Below are 6,000 nucleotides of genomic sequence, written 5' to 3' on the forward strand. Positions count from 1 at the left end.
TAAAACAAGGGTCAGGCTGATGCACCTATTTCCCCCTTTCTAGATCGACAATGATTCAAATATTTCCCTTTCTGGTTTCCTATGAGAGTGCATTGTCATCTGTGCATCTTCCAACACTTGCCGCCTTGACTAGACCGTGATCAGAATGACCCCACACTGCGGGCCCGATGCACGTGATTAGGGGTGAATGCCAGTGACGTTGGATTGTCAGCACCGCAGCTGTGTGCAAGAATGACTGCCGGGAGCACGCACGGAGACGTGGCCGATGCCACCGTTTTCTTTGGGAGCCTCTTTACTTGGGAATACCTGTCGGTAGTAAAGAGAATGCTGCTGTACTGGGATACCGTTAAAAGGTGTTTCCGCCACCTCTATGCGATTAGACCGGCCTTTAAATTTTTTTCAATAAACCTGCACATGGAAGTCCTCCGAGCATGAAAAGGGAAATTGTGGAAGGGCTTTTAGTTACCATTGGTAAAGTGCGAGTTGGGGAAGCTGAAACGCTGTCCCACGTGTGTCTGGTCTGCAGAAAGGCGTTAGTTTTCTTGTCTGACAAACCGCAAATTGAATTTTGACGTCGAATGGCAGCTGATGAATTTCTTGAACGCACAGAAAATCGGAACCATCCGTGATTATCTCAGGTCTGCATTTTTTTTTTTCTGACTGGCACGGATAGCAGTGGCTATTCGGGAAGCGAACCTGAACCTGAAGTCAACCTGGTATTATTTCCGGGGAACGTTGAAGTGGACTCTTTAATATCGCCGAACTAAAATAAGGGGACGCCAAAAATGGATGGACGTCACATTAGCTATGGCCTGTGCACCAGCATTGACTGCTTCCAGGCGACGGTGTATAAACTCATTGTTTCTGCCCATTAAACGGTCTTGGAAAGTCCTGAAGCTCAAGAAATGACAAGAAATACAGTGTAGACATGGTAACGTAATCCTCCAAGAAGTAAGATTCGCTCTATTGTGCCTCGTGGCCGTGCACAGTATAAATATTGTAACATTGTAAATACAATTTTCTGACTTAACAAAAAAGAAAAAAAGAAAGAAAGCCGCTGTGGATACGATGGATGGTAGTCCCACCGAGGCTCGGACGTGACCCAGGTTGTAATCCGGCCGGCGGCCGTGTTGTCAGGGTGTTCTCCCTGGGTTCTCTTCAGACGCTGTTCGACAAATGTCGGTACAGTTTCCCGTGAAGTCGGCCCAGAACGCATGACCCCACCTGCGATAGTCGTGATGTTGGCCGCGTCAGCGTGGCCGTCTACGACAACCAATTTTAGGGTATGCCGCCAACGGTATATGTCATGGTCCAATATACAAATGTGCTCAGTAAAAGTCGGCGATGGATATTTTAACGTAGCGCTTGTTTCAGCGTTAAAAATACAGTGGTTTTGAAAGAGGACTGTCTCCTATTCGGCTATCTAATGTTTGCTCGAAATGCTTGCAAGAAAATGTCCGCCTGGCCGTATAACCCACCCGCAAATTCATCATCTATGCGCCTCTCGTCCAATCCTTATCAGCAATCTGTAGCGAATGAAAACGAACACCCTGTGCATCGCGACAACGTTTGCAACAACAAGTAGGCTCAGGGTATACCACGATTTTCAATACCATATCTGGCTAGCGATACATGCACAGCAGAGTTTCAGGATAAAGAGGAACGAAATAATTTCTGATTGCCCCTACTAGACACCGGTGTGTTCTTCGGTATGATGTACAAGTAGTTGAAACTTGTACTTCTGCGTTTCTTGTTGTCACTTTCAATATCGATAAGTACCAACCGATCCGCTTCTACTTTCTTGGAAGGACGACGACACATGAACGAAAACTTTAACGCGGAAGCCGAACTCGTGCATTTTACTTTGAAATCATGATAAGAAAATGGGGAAGAAGGTACCTACGAACGAGATTTCTCCGTCAATCACTGTTAATTTCAAAACGTTTTTTTTTTTTGTGTGTGTGTAATTTGGGTGTAATCGTTTCAAACCTGCTCAATTACACCATTTGTGGAAACAATGTTACTCTTCTGGGGTGTAAAATAGGTGTTAGAGCAAAATAATTCTCCCTTTCCACCATATTTAGAACCATGTGGTGTATAAATGTTGTTTCCGGTAGCACAATGTCCAGTTTACATGGTTGGTTTGTTTTCTTCCGTATAAGGCAAAAACAGGATGGGAATTAAGGCACGCATGTGCATGGCAGCAAGGAGTTTGGTTACTGCTCACTCTTTCCTGCAGTATACCTGATGTCCAAAACATACGCGTTTCCATTCGATGTCATGAAAAGTTGAAAACTGGACGTAAAGATACAAATGAAGAATCGAGATAATTAAATCTGTGCCTGACGTGGGTTGATAAGATACATGACGCCTTTCTTGTGTACTTTTGAATAAACCTAAGAGCTCCACAGAGAGCTATTTACCCTGTTTTACCCTTTTATTGTATCCTTCTCTAGATGGTTCTCTTTGGTCTCAATCAGCTACAGAAAGGGTCATTTCTTTGCTCTTTTATTTATTGACTGGAGTTATTCTAGTCAGAGTTGTGTCAACCACAGGGACATAGTTCGCTTTTCAATGTACCAACAGAGGAGCGCTGTCCCAAAATGTCCTCTAACAGTTCAATTACTTTTGTTCAAGTTGAGAATCAAATTGGGCTGGACGTTTGAAGTCCTCACACTAAATTTGATGTCCGTTGTGTACCTTTTGTATACCTCTCCAAAGAAGCGGGGATCCGTGAGATGAGGTACAGAGGCGTTACACAGAAGCGAACACCGCTAGACAGCGGGTACACAACCGTTCCGGAACGAGGAAGCTGCTGATTTGCGATGTGCACAGCAGGTACAGCACGGTCTACCGCATAAAGACGACTTGTACCTCATACCTTCAAACATGCCTTCAAGCAGCGATTTTCCCAGTACTCCCTATACCCCACTAAGGCACGTAGAACCGTCCAGAGGCGAGTTTGCGCCCAGGGCAGGGCAAATCTGAAGCGCCCACCCCCTCGCCAGTTTTCATCAGAAACACTCTAAAGAAATAATAATGACACGCTTACTTGCACTGGAGAGATCGTAAATTCAAATTTTCTTGATTCCCGCTTCATACTATCCAATCAACCTGCCAGGGCCTGCTGTTCGGCACCCTTTCTGGCGAGGGCGCCCGGGGCCGCTGCCCCTCTCGCACTTCCGCCGCTACGGCTCTGAGGACACGCACAAAAATCTTGCAAAACCCCTCTAAATTTTCTGCCAGGAAGGCCAAAAAAGCATGAAAAGCTGCAAATATGGGTGTCCCCTTCTCCTACGGAACACCAACACACCCACCCCTACGCCCGAGGCGAAAATCCTGGTAATATCCCTGCTTTCAGGCATCCCGTACCTCACAAACCCACTCTGCGCATACCTCGACTCTCCCCGACACGGAAGAGCCATCGCCGCTGATATCACCAATGGGATGAAACTCGCGAGTTCCCTTGCGGACTAAAGTGAGGCGCTGCGAGCTTTTCGCGTCATCAAACCATAAATTGAGAAGTTACCCGCCAAAAAGAACTCGTTACAAGTTAAGTTACCATGTGAAAAATGTAACTAAGTTAATAACGAAGATCTTCAGCCTGAAATGTAACTCGCAGTTACTGAGTTACTTAAAAAAACGAGTTACTTCCAAGTTACTTCGGACACAAAATAGCATTCGCAGGTGCAGCGCGCGTGAGCAGTTGAGTTAGACCTTGAGTTGCCTACGGAGAAGTGCAACACGCTTAGATCGTTTTCGTTTATGTCCAACAATAGACCTCTCCCTGTTTGTAAACAAATGACGTCATCGTGTTCGACAACGCCACAAATTTGGTAGAATTGAAGTACGCTCGAAGCTAGAGGTGAACAAGGTCGCGCCCGAAAGCCACGGTCTTGAGGGGATTATGATACCGCCCTTAAAGGGACTATGAAACGATTTTTTTCTTCGTTTCGTTCGAAAGAAGACGTTCTTCTGAGTATAGAACCGAAATTTTACTTTCGTCGTGCGAGCGGATTTCTCGGGAGCGAATTTAAACGGAGCGGCGAAGGGAGGACACCTGGCGCCACGCCGTGGCGAGCTGCCGAGCGGAGACACAACGGGTAACTTGACGCGACCACGGCCGGCTCAGAAACACGTCATCATGACGTGTTGCCGAGCCGAGGAATCCCACCAGGAGCATGCGCCGTAGGATCCCGCGTATGCGTTCATCGGGAGTGGAAATCTCCATGACAGCAGCTTTCGCGCGATCGGCAGATTTCGGTAGTGGCGGCAGCCACAGCGCGAGCTCGCGGCATTACTTGCCATTGTGCAACACCGGTGACGTAACGGGGAAGCGAAGTGCGGTCCGTACAGTTACACCATCGAGAGGGAAATATGCGCGGGAGAGGAGGAACGCGGAAGAGACATTTCCAGCGCGCGCTCCTCGCAGAGTGGAGCGATTTCGTCCGGAAAAATTTGTGGCATATTAGTTTCTCTGTGGGAAGAACAGTTTCCATCGAAAAAAAGTATGGGGGTTCGGGAAATTTCATAGTCCCTTTAAAGGGACTCAACCCTCGGTCCTGCTTTTCTTGCAATGGGAGGCGGCGAACAAATGCCCGTTCGTGGAAGCCAACCCTCTCCTTCCGGTTTGTTTCGGTTTCAGTCTGTCTACCAATGTCATGATGACGTTTCTCTGGTAGAGGTCTATTCGAACGCTTTGCGTCTTACTCCCTGTGGGAGCACAGTGGTTTGGCTTCATTTCAATGGCAGCGGTTCTTACTTCCTGAATAAAATACTTTCATTGATTGAATATCACGTTTTATGGCAAAAAAGCCATGAAGGAACCGGGGAGAAAGCAAGAAAATATGTGGACGTGAGTGAAAAGCGAATTAAAAGTAACTTGGAACTTAACTTAAGTTACTTTGGCAAAGTTACCTGAAAAAGGAACGAGTTCCCCTGAAAGTTACTACGGCGCAAAAGTACCGAGTTAAGTTACAAGTTACCAAAAAAAGGAACTTAGTTACAGTAACGAGTTACTTGTAACGAGTTACCTCGAACTCTGCATCAAACGTCATGAAATGTCAGAATTTTTACGTCGAAGCGCGAGTTCTCAACTGTCACCAGCACATTGGATCCTGAGGCCGCTCCCCCTGTATGCGAGCGCTCATTGGTCGGTTTGAAAGTACGAACGTTTGAACTTTCCTTGGCGCGCTCAAGCCGCTGACGCCGTGTCTGCGGTGCCGGAGCAACTCGCGTAAAGTTTCGAAATGTGGTGGGTGCAGCAGGGACGCAAGCAAAGCGTCTATGCCGGTACCGCTTTGGATGCCTTTTAGTGTCCTTCCCTAACATGTTGTCGATACCGACTCTATGAAACTCGGTGCCTCTTGGATACTTCTGCAAGTCAATTCAGTGATAGATAAGTGGCAGGCACAGGTCTGCTTCGCTTGCTTGGTGCGAGAACGATTCAAGAAGGACCAATACTGCATTTTTCGGCTACCCACTCGATGACAGGCAAGTCAGTTCCTATTCCATTCTGCCGCTTAGTATAGCATATAGCACCACACCTGCGGCATATACGCAGCATTTTGGCAGGCAGAATTTTTGGTTTTCACGTTTCTGATTCCTGATCTTTCTTGCTCTGGTATAAGCACTCAACTTATATGTGCTTCAGAAAAGCATCTGCATGGATACAATAGAATGGATAAGCCACTCAGAGTGGTTGGAGCTTCATCTTTCGGCATAGCAGATGCACAAGTTCCTTTGTGACGGGTCAGCCAGACGCCCACACAAGCAGCAAAGGGATATGGACCTGTTCTCTGTCATGCGGGATCTCTGAATGTGTGTGCCTGTGCAGCCAATATACTGTTGTTCTACTGTGAAATCTTCCACGTGGGACACCAGCTATCAGTGAATGCAAAGTTGCTTCGGCATATCACTCGAACTTCAGAGACAATGTTCATATCATACAGAACACTGCAGTTTGGTGATTTGGAATTACCTATCCCGAAAAAAAAAGCA

The sequence above is a fragment of the Ornithodoros turicata genome, chromosome 2 (genome assembly GCF_037126465.1).
Source record: "Ornithodoros turicata isolate Travis chromosome 2, ASM3712646v1, whole genome shotgun sequence".
Taxonomy (NCBI): Eukaryota; Metazoa; Arthropoda; class Arachnida; order Ixodida; family Argasidae; genus Ornithodoros; species Ornithodoros turicata.